We start from the raw sequence: 17054 nt of genomic DNA, 5'->3' as shown, positions 1-17054 counted from the left end.
CTGGACGCCTCTGCCTTTCCTAGGTAACCCCAAAAGCCCATTTCTGCCCCAGGCAAGTCCCAGACTCAGGCCCCAGAGGGACAGGTGGACCAAGGGCTGAGGAGGAGAAAGGACAGCTTGTTCAGGGGGGCCCAGGGAGGATAAAGGGCCACCCCCTCCTGTCAGGCTCCCCAAGGCTCTGTGTACCCTGCTGAGGCCACCTCAGGGCAGCCTCCTTCTGCGGGCCTCCGGCTAGGGTGAGGCCCTGGGCCCAGGGCTTGGGCGACGGGCTGGAGAGGGGTTCCAAGTTAGAGAAGAAACCCACCAAGAAGGAAGCAGCCAAGGGGATCCCACGATGGAAGGCCAGGGGAGCAGCAAGCTGGAACAAGTCACACAGCTGCTCCTGCCGGCTACAGTCAGAAGTTCAGATCAGGGTCCAGTGGGGCTAAATACAAAAGTTTGTTTTGTAAAAAAAAGAGAGAGAGAGAGAGAGAGAAATCTGGAAATGGGTAGTGCAGCTGCTCGAGGCCACCTTCAGGGAATTGCTGACAACTGCCTGACCCTGGCTGCCTGCATCTCAGGGCTGGGTGGGACTGCGATACTACCAACTGCATGCTCTTCCAGGAGATTTGGAAGTGAGAAAAGGGTGGAGGCAGGCCCTTTGTGGCTCTTTGCTCTTTTCTGCTGACAGGCAAGATCACGAAGGGGTGGGGACTTTCTGAGCAGGTTCCACTGACTCGTCCCAGCTGCCTGGGCGCTGGCAGGCAGGGACAACAGTGATGGTAGCAGCAGAAGCATCTCTGTTTTGGCTGCAAGAAGCTGGAGTGGCAACTCTGGTTATTTTGTAAACATGACTCCAGTGACAGACCCAGAGGTACGACACCTCCCCCCACCATGCAGTTGCTATTATTCTGGAAGTCATTCCCGCATGCCAAGCCCAGAAACTACTCCTTCAACTCCTCCGGTGGTTTTGTAAGCACTTGATTACGTCTGTTAAGCCAACCCTTGCTTAGATTACCTACAGTGGCTCTGTGTTCTGCGCTCTGACTGCCACAGGACTTGCTGCCGGAAATGACCAGGCCTCAACACCACATATGACACATGGGAAGTGTCAGTGCCCTGCAGCTAAAGGCCACAGGAGCACACCTGTCGGTTAACAAGCTGACTTCACAACTCATTGCAGTGAGGGCAGGACACACACCGTGGGCCACCAGGGCGTGTCTTGGTCAGAAGGTGGGAGAGACCATTTGGATCCGGGCTGGTATGAGGTGATTCTGATGAAAGTTGAAGGAAGCGACGTTTGGCTCTGGATCAGATACTGTCAGAAGTGGGGAGACTTATCTAGTAAGAGGGAAGGCTGTCATTGGTGAAGGAGCAGTTGTCACCCATAGTAGCCAAGAGGGGGGAAGTGTTTGGTTATTTTTTGTGATTTTGAAATTATTTGTATTTTCATCTGTGCTCTGCAAGAGAAGGCTGTGGTCAGCTGTGAGGGCCAGGCCAGCTCCCAGATGTTAGGGGCTGCTTTTCTCTCTCTCAGCAGCAGATGTGCATATATGCAGGCTAGGAAGGTGGTGAGCCCTGTGCCACTGCGGCAAAACGTTCGGGAAGACTGTTGTCTTCCGTGCCTTTGAAGATAGACCATGTACCTAAAGCACCTGCCAGAGCGTGCTGATGGGCTGTGGGCTCCCCTGCTCCTGCCTCATTGTCTCCTCACGCATCGTCCAAACCTGTGACTGCATAGGGAGATCTTTGTGACTAGTTGATTGAGGAGGAAAAACCTTGATCCTGGCTTACAGATGGTCCAGGAGTGGGTGGCCTCAGCACCACAGTCCTACTCAGGGGTGGCCCCAAAGGCCAGTGACGAAGGAAAATCCTCCCAGTGGTCATTACTTTAAACACTACATTTGGTTGTTGTCCACTTTGCCTGAACTGAAAGATGGCCAGAAGTACGGCTCTACATCGATTCACAGACAGTTGCTAATGGCTTGGCTGGATCATCAGAGACCTGGAAAAAACAAGATTGGGAGATTGGTGATAAGGTGATCTGGGGAAGAGATATGAGGCTAGACCTCTCTGGATAGCCACAGACTGTGAGGATACTTTGTCACATGTGAATACCCATCTACTGCAGAGGAGGCTCTCAAAAATCAGTTGGACAGGACAGTCCATTCTGTGCATAGTGGTCAGCCTCGTTAGCCAGCCATCCAAGTGCTTGTTCAATGAGCCCATGTACAAAGTGGCCACGGAGGCAGGGATGGAGGCTATGCATGGGCTCAACATCATGGACTTTGCCTTGCCACGTCTCACCTGGCTATCATCACTGCAGTGTATCTAACCTGCCCACAGCAGAGACTGATGCTGAGCCACTAATATGGTGTCATTTCCTGCAGGAATGGCTAGTGACTGTGTGGAAAGTCGATTATGTTAGATCTCTTCCATCATGGGAGGAGCAGCAGTTTGTCCTCACTGGAACAGACGTTTATTCTGGATGTGAATTCTTTCCCTGCTTGTGACACTTCCATCACCACACCCGCAGACTTACAGCATGCCTCGTGGACCTTCATGGTGTCCCACGGAGCATTTATTTGGTGAAGAGATTGATTTTACAGCAAAAGAAGTGAAGCGATAGTCTATGCCCATGGAATTCAATGGTCCTACTTTTTATTCACTCGCCCCAAAATAGCTGGCCTGATAGAAAGTCTGAACGGTCTACTGAAGACTCATTTTAGAATCAGTTGGGGGACAACACTGAAAGGATGAGGCTCCATCTTCCAGGTTGTGATATAATCTTTAATCAGTGACTAATACATGGTTCTGTTTCTCCAACAGCCACTGTAGAGGAGTTTGGGAGCCAAGGGCTGGACGAGGAGCTGCCTCCTCTCACTGTTATACCCAGGGACCAAAGGGGTTCTTTGAGACGCCTCTTGGTACTTCCATTACAATAGTAAAAGGTTACAGAAAACAGTATCAACCAAAAAATGACAGAAACCTACTGAGGATTCAGATCCTTTGGGAATAAATGCTTGGGTCACACTACTAGGTAAAGAAGTCCAACCAGCTGAGGTCCTCGCTGAGGAGAAAGAAGACATGGAATGGGTAGTGGAAGAGGGAAATTAGAAAAATCATACTTGAATGTCGTTAAGAGTAGACCTTAAACGTTCTCATCACAACTCCAAGAACAAATGGTAATTATGTAAGGCGAAGGATGTGTTAACTAACCTTATGGTGATAATCATTTTGTAATATATCTGTGTATCAAACCATCACATTGTATACCTTACACTCATATTTTATATGTCAATTATATCTCATTAAACCTGGGGAGAAAATCAATTGTGCCCTCCACAAACTACTAGCAAACAGAATTCAACAACACATTAAAAGGTTATACACTATGGCCAAGTGGGATTTATTCCTGGAATGAAGAGTGGTTCAACATACAAAAACCAATTGATGTAAACACCACATTAGCAGATCGAAGGGAAGAAACCACACAACATCATCTCAACTGATGCAAAAAAAAAAATCGTTTGACAAAACCCAAACCCCTGTCATGATAAGAACACTCAACAAGCTAGGAAGACAAGGAAGCTATGTGAACATAAGAGAAGCCATATATGAAAAGTCCACAGTGGATGTCACACTCAATGACAAAAGGCTGAAAGCTTTTCCTCTAAGGTCAGGAGCAAGACACGGACGCTCACTCTCACCACTGCTATTCAGCACAGGACTGGACGCTCTAGCCAGAACAATTAGGAAAGCAAAACAAATAAAAGGCATCCAAACTTCAAAGAAGAAATCAAATTATCTCTGTTCATGGACAACATGAACTTATATGTAAAAAATCCTAGAGATTCCACACACAAAGTATCAGAAGTAGCAAATTCAGCGAAGTTGCAGGATGCAAAATTAACACACAAAAATCAGTTGCATTTCCATACACTAACAATGAACAATCCAAAAAGGAAATTAAGAGAATGATTTCATTTACGTATTACAATAGGATCAAAAAGAATAAAATACTAGGGTAAACTCAACCAAGCAGGTGAAAAACTTGTACAATGAAGACTACAAAACACTGCTGGAAAAAATTAAAGACACAAACAGATGGAAACACATCCCGTGCTCACGGAGTGGGAAACTTAATATTGCTAAGATGTCAGTACTACCCAAAGCGATCACAGATTCAGTGCAATCTCTATCAGAATCCCAATGGCTTTTTTTTCAGAAATAGAAAAACCCGTCCTGAAATTCATATGGACTCTCAAGGAACCCAAAATAGCCAAAGTCGTCTAGAAAAAGAACAAAGCTGGAAGACGCTTCCTGATTTCCAAATTACTGCAATGCTTCAGCAACCAAAACAGTGTGGCACTGGCATAAAGACAAACATAGAGTGAGGAAATAGGATCCAGGCATGCATCACTTAATGACGGGGACACATTGTGAGCATGTGCTGTTAGGCGATTTTATTGTTGTTCAAACATCACAGAGTGTACTGAAGGGGAACGAAATTTGCCACCCCAAAATGTGTCCCTTTAACAAGAGGATTGCTTTAGGCTGATAATTTTAAGAAACAAAAGACTCAGAAAGTTTTCTTCTTACCTCCTTCTTCACTGCCTAAAAGAATTCAGATTAAAAAAACCTGTCTAAGGAAGCTGTCACCTTAGCGTAACACGAACTAGATGGTAGACAGGGAGGAACCTAGAAAAGCCTGTTTGTTCTTCTGTTTTTGTGCGGCCACACACTTGTCTTCCATAGTTTGCTCCTTTTCACTTACATGTGAACTGCCTTCCTTCCCTTTGAAGTTCCTGATTCTCCCCACCCCCAACATCTTCTCTTGTCTTTACCTAATGATGGTATTTAAGGTGAGAACTTTGGCCATTTTAGTGAGTTACTCAGTTTTCCTGGATTTCTCTCCTGTATACATGTTAATAAACTTTTGTTTGTTTTTCTCCTATTAATCTATCACATGTCAATTTAATACTTAGACCAGCCAGAAGAACCTAGGAGGCTAGAGGAAAATTTTCTCCCCCTCTACAGTACTTACCCAAACCTACTACACACCTAGGCTACATGGTACCAATCTTATGGGACCGCCATGGTATATGTGGCCCATTGTTGACTGAAACATCGTTGTGCAGTGTACGAGCGTAGAACCAAACCTCTGTTTTCATAGGTCAAAAGCTTTACAACTTTGGGTTTGGCAATGATTTCTTGACTATGATGCCAAAGGCACAGGCAACAAAAGAAAAACTGGACAATTGGACTTCATGAAAATTTAGAAATTTTGTATATCAAAAGACATTATCAACAAAGTAAAAAGGCAACCCGCAGAACGGGAAATAATATTTGTATCACAGATCTGATAAGAGATTAATATCCAAAATATATAGAGAACTCCTATAATTTAACAACAAAAAACCAACAATCTGATTCAAAAATGGGCAAAGTGCTAGAATAGACATTTCTCCAAAGCAGAAATACAAATAGCCAATAAGCGCATGAAAAGATGCTCCACATCACTAATCATAAGGGAAAAGCACATCAAAGCCACACTGAGAGGTCACCTCACGCCCATCAGAATGGGTACTGTGGAAAAAACCTGAAAATTGCAAGTGGCGGCGAGGATGTGGGCTAATTGGATCACTTTTACACTGTTGGTGCTGGTGGAAATGTACTGCTGTGGAAAACAGTATGGCGATTCCTAAAAAATTAAAAATACAATTACCATATAATCCAGCAACTCCACTTGTGGGTATATATTCAAAAAAGTGAAAGCAGTGTCTTGAGATATTTGCATGCCCATGTTTATACCAGCATTATTTACAATTAAAAAAAGGTGGCAGTAAGCCAAATGTCCGTGGATGGATACATACGATGAAATATTATACAGCCTGAAAAAGAAAGTTCTGACATATGCTACGACATTATGAACCTTGATGACATTATGCTGAGTGAAATGAGCCGGTCACAAAGAGACAAACACAGTACAACTCCGCCTACGTGAGGTATCTGGAGTAGTCAAATTCAGAGATACAGAAAGTGGAACTGTGGTTGCCACACCCTGTGAGGAGGGGAAACTGGGGAGTTGTTATTTGAGGGTTATGGAGTTTCAGTTTCACAAATGAAAAAGTTTTGGGGATTGGTCCACAACAACGTGAATATACAGTCACATGGACCGCATACACGATGGTCATCCTATAAGGTTAGTGCTGTGCCTGTGTGTCTAGCAGGCTGTACCATCTAGGTCCGTGTAAGTTCACTCTATGATGTTCACACAACGACGACATTGCCTAATGACGTGTTTCTCAGAATGTATTTCCACCGTTAAGTGATTCGTCACTGTTCTCAACGCTGCTGCCCTCTACACTTAAAAGTGGCTAAGATGGTAAAGTTTGCGTTACGCCTATTTTATCACAACTTAAAAATTAAGTACGGCCTCATGACCAGTTACGGACACAATGGCGGTAGCATCCATTAATATTTGCCTCCTTGCCTTTTTTGTGGATGTGTATGCATATAATTGATACCCTCTTTTGCTCAGTCTTCCCATTATTTTATAGAAGGATTGCTAGCAGTGGTTAACCTTAAAATTTAGACGTTAGGCAACAGGATATTCATATGGGACTGTGCCTGAATTTGTGGAGTAATTAACGCAGTCCTGAGATAGATATTGTAACTGGCCCCCAGGGATGAAGGCAATGACTGTTGGCGCTTTGTGTTCCTCAGTTTGGGGAGAGGGTGAGAGCATTTTCAATTTAGAATAAACAGTTGCATCTTGTTCAGCAGAAGCGCAAAGTTGTTTCTGTTGTGTGTGTAGGAGAGTGCGTGTGGGTGCTTAGCAGCTGAAGAGGCACACTGTGGTGGTTGTTATTCTCTCATCTTCAGACCCACCCTTCTGCCCTCTGCTTTGTGATGCTGAGGCAGGGTCTCTGCAAACCACACCTCCCCTTTGCCAGCTAGCTCCTTGTTAGAGTCTCCCCAAAGTAGGTGCTGTTGTTGGCGCCATCTAGTTGATTCTGACTCCTAGGGCCCCTCCGTACAGCAGAGCAGAACTCCGCCCGATCCTTTGTGTGCCATCCTCTCATCATCTGGCGCTCTGTCAGACGATGCACCACTGCTGTTCATAGGGATTTCATGGCCAATTTGGGGGGAAGTGGGTGGCCAGGTCCTTCTTCCTAGTCTGTCTAACCAGGACGCTCCACTGTAAGCTGTCACCATGGGATAGATGTCGGTCGGATGGCTGGAGGAGGGAAAATGAACTTGCTCCGTTCTGTGTGCCAGAGACAGGGCGCAGCCCCGTGAGGGGAGGCGTGATTCCGGTTTGCAGTTCTCTCGCACCTGTAAGAGGCAGCCTCGTTGCGCCTCCTCAGAAATACCAGCACCAGTCTGCTGGGCCCTGTCCTTAGAGGGTTTGGACCTCAGCCCGTGCGGTGCCCCCCTCAAGCTCTTGAGGCATCAGCACTGGTCGGGCATGGCCCTTCCTCAGAGGTCTGGGCTTCAGTTCCTGCAGGGCCCCTTCTCTAAGCTTTTAAGTTTTGATAATCTCACCTCTTCCCTCTGTTCCCTCAATGCTAGTCACGGCCGCTCCTGCCTGAAACACCACCTCTGAGATGCAGTATTGCCACCTTTCTGCTTTTTCCGTTTTCTAATACCTGGTGAATAATTCTTTATATTGAAATCTCTCTGTTAAAACAATTGGCATGGTTTCTTTCTCCTGAGTTGACTCATATATGCGGTAAGGCAAATAGTCAGAAAAAACAAAAAATTGGCATGTGTTGGCCACTTCAGGGTAAGTGTAGAAAAGTTATAAGAGGAAAAGATAAGCCTGAGGAACGAGTTAGCTCGACTGAAAGCAAGCCAAGGAAAATAAAGACGTGACTCACAGATGCCCCCATCGCCATGGTGGACTGGCGGTGTGCTGCCCGGGTCCTCCGTCAGCAGGCTTCTTGCCTCAGCTGTTGGTCGGCAGCCTGCAGCTGGCAGCCCTGCAGGGACTGCCTGAGCTGCAGAGAGCAGCGTTGCTCAGCATCACACCCTTTCCTGGGACTCACCATATCCAGAGACTGATCTGGTGGGGGAGGATGAAGATCTGGCCATTTTGACCCAACCTAGAACAACTGAAGGGCCAGTCTAGCTCCAGAGACCCCTGTGGGGTGACCGAGCCTGTCATTAGGGCTGCAGTGCAGCTCAGCTTCTCCCTCAGCCCTCCTGCCTCCGTCCCCTTCCTCCCACAGGTGTTATCCAAAGGCATTTCTTAATGAGCATCCTGCATGCTCCACTCATCCTAGAGTCTGCTTCTGAGAATTGATCAACCTTTCCTTTTGTGAATTTTGGAGTAAGTCAGAGATAGAAATAGAGCTAGAGAAAGAGCTAGAGACAAAGGGCGGAAATAAACAATATTAGGAACAAAGTGGAGAATGTAACCAAACTGCAGCAGTTATTAAAAGTCTTGCAAGAGGTTGTTATGAACAATTTTATACCAATCCATTTGAAAAGACATAGGATGTATAGAGTCCTAGAAAAATACAAATTAAGAAACTAAATCAAGAAGAAAATTAAAAACCTGTAACCATCAAAGACATTAAAAATCTTTTCAAAATGATGCATTTACAGGCAATATCTACCAAATGTTGAAAGAACAGACAATTCCAATCTTACACAGAGCCTACCAAGGAATAGAAAAAGAGGAAATACTCCCCCAACTAGATTTTTTGCATGTATTAGCCTAATATTGATACCAAACGCAAAGAAGGACAGCATAAGAAAAGAAAATTATAGGCAAGTCTCATTCATGAACATAGATGCAAAAATATGAAACAAAGTCTTAGCAAAATCAATTGATCAAATATATAAATATTTATATCAAATAACAGCCAGTTGGAGTTTATCTCAGAGACGCAAGGTTGGTTTAATGTTATAAAATGAATTAATGTAATCTTCCATGTTTGATCTGCTTAAAGTTCCCAATCGTCATCTAAAACAAGTCTAGGTGAAGATGAGCCTCCTTTGTGGTTCCTTAAGTAAACAGCTCCTCAAATGCAGTTTCTCTTGGTCTGTAGGTTCACGACACTAAGAAACAGGTTATCTGCCTCTCCCCCATCACACAGCCCCCCAGTATACAATGGTGGAACTGTCTTGGATAACTGCTCTAGACATTCCTGTTTATAAAGCAGGGGAATGGGAAACACGAAGGAGTCACTGGACCATAGCAATTCTGAAACCCAACCAAGAATGTTTTCTTACATTATATCACTTTTTTTTTGGTGAGGAAGATTGGCCCTGTGCTAACATCTGTTGCCAATCTTCCTCTTTTTTTTTTCTTCCCAAAGCCCCAGGACATAGTTGTATATCCTAGTTATAGATTCTTCTATTTCTTCCATGTGGAATGCCACCTCAGCATTGTTTGATGAGCCATGCTAGGTCCATGCCCAGGATCTGAACCAGCAAACCCAGGGCCACTGAAGCAGAGCATGCGAACTTAACCACTTGGCCATGGGGCCGGACCCTGAAACCCAACCAAGAAATTTTTTGATTAGGTCTAAAGTCCTGAAAATAATCCTCCACTGCTTCAGGCTCTGTCTTCTGAGCTCTTTATTCTGCCCTCTGAGTCATCTTTTTTCTTTTTTTTTTTTGAATAAAAGATAGCACATGTTTGCAACCAAGCAGTTTTCTCAGCCTGCTTCCTTGCAGTAAAATTTGGGGAGGGGAGGTCCAAAGTCTCCTTTCATTTTGAACTGGCTCTATCTTTTTTAGTCCAAGTTGGTAGTGTTTTTGCTGATATAATACTTTCAAAAACGTTGTGTATCTTCTATGATACTTGGTTTAACTCCATAAGAGAAAAAATGTACCCACAAATCTGTTTGAGAATTGGGTTTACTCCATTAGAGAAAGATGCACCCACACAGGTCTTTGAGATAAGCCCTGCTCTGTCTCAGGCTCCTACTATGATGGCTGAGGGGCCGTGTTTAAGCCTCCTAGAGGCCCTGTTGTTTGATTTAGAGGGTCTGTGAGGCTCGTTTTAATCTTTTTAGTGGACCCATTTTGTGACTGAATAGTACTCTGAGGTGTCACCTTTGATCTTTCTGAGGTCTTAAAAAAAGGTTTTACAGTTACACCCTTGGCTGTATTTTTAGACCAATTCTAGATTTGAAATTCACGTGGAAGTCATTTCTTAACTTTAGCATCTTTTACCATTTGGAGAAACTGAGAATTTTCAAAACCATTAAGTACTGGTTCCTTTTTGTTTACCAGTCTTCTCAACTCATTTCTCTCTTCTCACATTTTACTCTAAGCAGCAGAAGAAACCAGGCAGCACCTTCTGCACTTGATTGGCAAGCTGCTAGCTGGATTGTGAATTTCAATAGGCACATTTTTTTGCTTTCCATGCTGCAGATGACAATGTTGCTAAGCTTTCTGCCATTACATATCAAGGACCCCTATTCCTCACTTCCTTTTGAACCCTCACTGGCAGCATCCTCACAGTCCAGCTTTCCGCTAATAGTCCGTCCGAGATGACTCAGCCTTCATCTAGCACTCCTCAGAATCCTTCAGCCTCTGCCCACAGCCTGGTTCCAAAGTCACTCCTGCATTCTCAGATAGTTATATGTCAGAACCCCACTTCCAGGCACCAAAATGCTGCGTTAGTTGTCTATTGCTGCGTAGCAAATTACCTTAAAACTTACTTATGTGAAACAATTCACATTTATCATCTCATATTATTATTATTATGAATTCATGTTATTATTCATATTATTATTACTCATATTATTATCCTCTGGGTCAGGAGCCTCGGGGCAGCTCAGCTGAGTCCTCTGCTCGGGGTCTCTCACAGGCTCCAGCAAGGGATTGGCTGGGGCTGCCGTCATCTCGAGGCTCAAGTGAGAAAGGGTCACCTTCCTAAGCTCATACATGAGGCTGTTGGCAGGTCTCAGGTCCTCGCTAGCTGCTGGCTGGAGAGATTGGTTCCTTGCCACTTGGCCCTCCCTGTGGGGCTAGTCAGAACACGCCGCTTGCTTTTCCCAGAACGAAGGCTCTGCGAGAGAGGCTGAGAGAGTGAGCAAGACAGAAATCAGCGTTTCTGTAGCATAATCTTAGAAGCGACACCCTATCACTTTTGTCATGTTATATTCCTTAAAGGAGAGTCACTAGGTCCTGCCTATACTTGAGGGGAGGGAATCACAGAAGGGCATGAGTACCAGGAGGGAGAGATCATGGGGGGCTTCTCAGTGGCCGTACACCACAGAGGTGCTGCAAGATCTCCAAGATGCAAGAAGAAAAGGACAGAGCACACAATTTTAAAAGCTGGCAAAAAGAGCAGGCATTTCACAGAAGAGGAAATCAAACATCATTCAAAACTCTCCAGAAGAACTCTCATCACCAGCAATCTGAATAATACCCATCAAAGCCGCAACACATGGGCAGGAAAAAAGTCTGCCCCTCCCCTGATTGCAGAGCATTTGGAGCCTCAGGGGCACTCACCCTGCCTGTGGGCATGTGAACGTTACAACCACTGTGGAGACTACGGAGACGAGACCAGGCAGAGCATGCACAGCCTGCAGCTCAGTGTCAGACCGTGAAGGGCTAGAGATTGTCACAGCACTTGCAAGCTAACAAGTCAGACAACCAGCCTTCCCTGGGTACCTCAGACCTCTGACACGTGGGCACATTTGCTGCTTGGAAATTCATGTTAGAGTTATTGAGGCCTCGCTTGACCCCTGAGGAACTGTGGGCAACTTGTGTGTAACATACACAAGTTAGAAATTAGGAATATAGGAGGAGAAAGAAAATCCAGTGTGTAGTTCTCTAACTTCACGAATATTTGTGTGTGTGTGTCTGTGTGTGCGTACACACCCAGAGAGCTGCTTCATACAGCTTCCTGAGGTCACAGGAGCTGATGATGTGGGCCTGGTCATTCATCATGTAGCCCAGACAGCTGGGAACACCCCCAGCTCTAAGCTGAAATTGGATCTGAGTGGGAGTGTCTGAGGTGGTCCTAGGAATCTAAAGGCAAAATGGCTATTTGTGAGTTTACTCCTGGATTGAGTCTGATAGCCAGAGGGACTGGGATCCAGGGACACAAGACCTCCCTGGAGGCCTCAGCACAGGCAGGTGGAGAGTGAGAAACGGGGGCGGGAGGTGCGGGGAGGGCAGGGCCATGGCAGTCACCCAGCTTGCAGTCTTGGGGCCCAGCTCTCAAGGCTGGGGACAGGACACTGTTCAGCCTCGGCGTGCTTTCTCTGCACAGCCCACGACCCAGTCCAGGAACAGCCTTGGGTTTTTGCCCTGCTCCAGCAGGAGGAAGGGGCACCTTTGGACAGAGACAGCTGAGGCCAGGAAGGCACTTCCTGCCTCCACCCACGGCCCTCTCCTTGCCTCCCAGCCTTTGAAATGTCCCCTTGAAAAATGATGGTCCCGGAAGGGGGTGTGAGGAGACAGTGCTAGGAGGAGTGAACCCAGAAGACAGAGGGTCAGAGGAGGGGGGTAAGTTAGCTGGGTTTCAAGGCTTCAAAAGTAAGTGCCCCCAACCCTACCTCCCGCCTTGTTGTGGGGAGAGAGGAAGACTTCCCAGCCTGGCCCTCTCTCACGGCAAGTTGGCTTACAGGCACTCTTAGGTTCTGAAATATACCTATTTTTTATGTTAAAATAAAATCCATCCTTCTATTCAAACATCACATACAGTATAAATAAAACTCCCAGAACCTCGTATAACCATCACTTTATAAGTAACTCTCCTTTAACAAAATTAACTATTTCAGATCACAGGCATAGTTTTGAGCTTTCTTGTTTGTTTCTTTCAAAAGGATGTTCAAATGGTGGTTAAGCTTCTAAATTTGAAAAATTTGTGGCAGTGGGTAAGGTAAAATTGTTAACTTGTAGAAGTAAGCACAGGCAACTCCTATCCAAGACAAATTTTTAAAATGATAAGACATTGATATTTTTAAACCAGCGCAAGAAAAGTCTCTTATATCATTATGTGAAAGCCACACAAAAAGATCCTTCCATGGCTTGCTCCTATTCAGGACCCGTGTCACTGTCAAACTACGCAGGTATTCAGACACAATATCCTACTCAGCAAACAAGAAAAAACACTGGCTGCTGAAAGCACTTTTGCAAAAACACACAAGGAGACGTGGTGCCATTTTTCCTCTAGTTACTACCTTGTTTCCTGGAAAATAACTGAAAAGCAAAGAGACTCTGTACAGGAAGTTTAGGAATTGGAGCTTTAAGTATTTGAAAGACAAATATCAAAAACTATCAACTTCTAAAGGCATTTTATTTTCACTCAATTTACAGATGCAGAAATCGATGAGATGCCAATTACAAAACTGACAGCAGAGCTGAGCCGTCTCGGTGTGATACACAGCTGTTCCTCTCCCCTCCCAGGGCATACAATATCCCTTTAAAACCAGTGCTATGTGTGTCACAACTATATTTAGAAATACACGGAAAGGAAAATATTACTGCTGCAATGCAAGGCTGTACATGAGAGGCAAACAGATGAAAACCTCATGGAATTGACAGCTTAAACGCTTTAGTTCATCTTCCTCCACCAGTTTCAAAGGTCCGATGACATTCGAAGGTGTTAATTATTCAAAAAAAAAAAAAAAATCCCGTAACAGGTTCCACTTGAAGAAAAGGGTAGTACTCTCTCCATATAGGAAAAAAAAAATCGACTTTTAGTTTCTTCTTATAGCACTGTCAGAGTTCAACAAAGTTGCAAAGTTTTCACCAAATATTGAAGAAGCTCTGCAGACAGCTGGAAGCACGGGTTTGAGTTAGTATATAGCAGTAACCACTTGTTCACGGCTGGATAAACTTTCTTTTAAAAAGCAGAGTAGGAATACTGAGCTGCAGAAATCACGAAAAGCGACGAACATATTAAAAAGTAACCGTTGCCTATTAGCCAATGAATCTTTCCGATGGCCACGTATCCTGGGCATTTGTGGGGACCGCCGGGACCTCTTCCTCGGGCGGGGCCAGGGCCTCCATCTCGCGCACCACCTGCGTGAACACCTGGTCCACCATCAGTTTGCTCTTGGCCGTGACCTCCAGGAACGGGCACCGCCACTCGCGGGCCAGCGCGCGGCCCTGCGCCGTCAGCACCTGGCGCTCGGCGTCCAGGTCGGCCTTGGTGCCCACCAGCACGAGCGGCACGGCCTTGGGCCCCCGCAGCCGGCCCATGCGCTCCCGCAGCGGCCGCACCGCCTCGAACGAGGCCTCGCTGCACACGCTGTAGAGCACCACGAAGCCGTCGCTGTTCTTGATGTAGAGGTCCTTGAGGGTGACCAGGTGCTCGGCGCCCACCGTGTCCACGATCTCCAGCAGGGCGGGCGCCGCGTTCACCTCGATCACCTTGCTGAAGAGCTCCTCCACCGACGGCTCGCACTGCTCGGGGAAGCTGCCGCAGGCGAACTGCGTGGCGAGCGCCGTCTTGCCCACGGCCACGCTCCCGAGCAGCACCACCCGGTAGCCCTTGGCGGGTCGCGGCACCAGGCCCGCCATGGCCGAGACGCGGCTGGCGGGGACGCGGCGGGAGAACGGCGAGGAATGGCGCGCGGAGGCGGGGGCCGGGCTGCCGGGGCGGGCCGGGGGCCGGGGGCGGGGGAGCGGAGCGGGGGGAGGAGGGGCGAAGGGGAGAGGAGGGGAGGAGACCGCGGGGGAAGCGGGCCCCGGGGGGCGGGCGCGGGCTCTGGCGCCGGGCAGGGGTGGGCGTCCTCGCTCGCGCCGAAACCTGCGCCCTGCTGCCAAGACGGGCGTCCGGGGGCTCGGCCCCGCGCACCTCTCCGCCGCGCGCTCCCGCGCTCTCCCGCGGCGTCTGCCCCGCCCCCCGCCCGGGCGCCCTGGCGCCGGCCTTACCCACCAGCTCCAGGTCCCGGGCCTCCCCTCTCCCCAGGCCTTGCTCATGGTGGTCCCCGAGCTGCCAGGCCCTGCTCGGCCTTTCTCCCCTACCCCACTGGACGACCAGCCTGGGCCCCTCCGTCAGTCCCTGCCTCCTGCTCCCCCTTCCAAGAAGAGCCCCCTTCTGTCTGCGGACCAGAAGGTAACCTGATCCCTTCCACGTCAACCCGGGAAATGCAGGGATTTCTCCACCATTTCAGTTCCAGCCTCGTGGCCGGAAGCCAGGATGGCCTCGCTCAAGGTCAGGCCTGGCTGGGCTGCGCAGCTGGGGCCCTTCTCCAGGCAGGGAGGACCCCAGGGAAGGGGGAGGCTGTCAGAGAACTTCAGACTGAGGGTCCGAAATGACTCTTGGCCCCCATTCTGTGTCTGGGGCCCCTCACCGCGCTGCCTTCGTTCCGGCCCCTCCAGCTCCCTCTTGTCGCTGAGCAGAGCCCGGGGAACTTTATAAAATGTAAATCACGTTTCACTGCCCCACTTAAACCCTCCCTGGCTTTCCATTGTGCCCTCCTGACCTAAGACTGGAGTGGCCACATAACTCACTGTCCAGACCTGGTCACTTTTGACAATGAAAGCTTGCACCCATTCACCCAGCAGGAGGCATAAACTGAGAAAGCCCTGGGCAAGGGGCTTCGGGGTCACCTTACCTAGAAAGAGGCTCCTCCATGTCTGACTCCCCTGGCCTGGTCTCCCTGGGGCTCCTGCTCCAGCTACGCAATCTTCTTGTTATTCTTTGATTTCAGAAGAGAAGGGCTGGGTGGTGGGACCGTGAGGGCTGGGCAGAAAGTCCTGGGACTGTCCACCTGAGTAAACCTGGCCCTCCCTCCGCCTCAGGCTCAAGCAGATGACTTAGGACCTGCTTCAGGGGATCTGCCGGCTGGGACTGAAAGTGGAGACACTTCCCTTTCCCTGTGTTCTGGGTACCACTGGACCTCCCTCATTCTGGGGCAGCCCTGGAGGGGGAAGGGCCCCCATACTGACTGAGCTTGAGTTTCCTGCCTTCCTGGTGGCACAGGCTCAGAGATGAAGTTTAAGTGACAACAGGATACATCTTCACACCGGTGTGGTGGTCAGTCACAGAATGTGCTTCTCTATAAACAGTGCATAGAACATCCTTAGGTCCCAGGCAAACTGGGACCAGTTGATCACCCTGTGGGCTCTCTTCCTGAGGCTTTCTGCCCAAGTCTGGAGAGTCTGAGCTTCTGCTTTGTAGGTTTGGGGCTGCTAGGGAAAGGAATTGTTAGCTAAGAACTGCCCAAGGAGAGGAAACCAATCAGATACCCCAGAAAGTTTTAAAACACTTTATCTGCACTCAATTTTCAACTAGATGTCAATTACAAAACTGACAGGCAGACCTCTGTTTCCATACAAAATTACATTATCCAGGATACAATGCTCTTTTGAAAAGGTTTCACTAAGTAAGTGTGGACAGATTTTTGGGATCCCTCTCCCTGGTCTAACAGGTGAATCCAGCAAGCAAACTGCACGGGTTTACGTGAGTACGATCAAATCCATGCTGTCCTGTGCAGCAGGCGTGCAGGCCGCATTCAGCCTGGGTCAGAGTGACCTTGCAGTCCCTCATCTCATGACGAAGACGCCAGCCGGAGAAATCGGCAACGGGAAAAGAAAAAGGGCACCTAGCTCCTACATCCACAGCTGCATTTCTTGGAGATTGAAGGAACAAATAATGACCCTGGTCCTTGCCTCCCTCCACACATAGATAACGTCAGCATCCCTGAACTTGTTTGATCTATAACCAAGAAATTCTTGTTTGTGTTACCTTTAATGTATAATCTAGAGAAAAAACATATATCCTATCCTTTTTCTGACATATATGAAATCTAGTTGTAGGGGTTTTTTTCCTCTTCCCTGCTCATCCATGATGCGGGGTCGGTGAGCCGAGGAGTCAAAAGAAAGATTTCTTAGACTCTCAAGATCTGGCAGTAGTGCTCTTTTATTTAGAGAATAGTGTGGAATAGCATGGGGACAGGACCCATGGGCAGTCAGAGCTTCTGCTGCCCTGAGTTGAGGGTTAGGGCTAATTTTATAAGGCATGGGTACGTGACTTATTTTTACTGGAAAAAAAGAAAAGATGATGTAAAAAGTCATTAAATGATTTCAGTGCAGATGGGGTCTGGTTATTGTGCGGTCATATAACTTTAGATACGAATCTGGCC

At 47.5% G+C, this 17054-nt stretch overlaps 1 long non-coding RNA gene across 1 annotated transcript; it reads right to left on the bottom strand.

The window, feature by feature from the left end:
* Positions 1-1696: 1696 nt before the first annotated feature.
* Positions 1697-16786, bottom strand: LOC124230672 (uncharacterized). The gene is made up of 3 exons (XR_006886270.1): positions 15525-16786; positions 2973-3049; positions 1697-1984 (listed from the first exon to the last, which is right to left on the bottom strand). It is a non-coding gene; the product is annotated as an uncharacterized LOC124230672 (long non-coding RNA).
* Positions 16787-17054: the final 268 nt, after the last annotated feature.

This window comes from Equus quagga, chromosome 20 (assembly GCF_021613505.1).
Source record: "Equus quagga isolate Etosha38 chromosome 20, UCLA_HA_Equagga_1.0, whole genome shotgun sequence".
NCBI lineage: Eukaryota > Metazoa > Chordata > Mammalia > Perissodactyla > Equidae > Equus > Equus quagga.
This window is presented reverse-complemented; position numbering and strand designations above follow the sequence as displayed.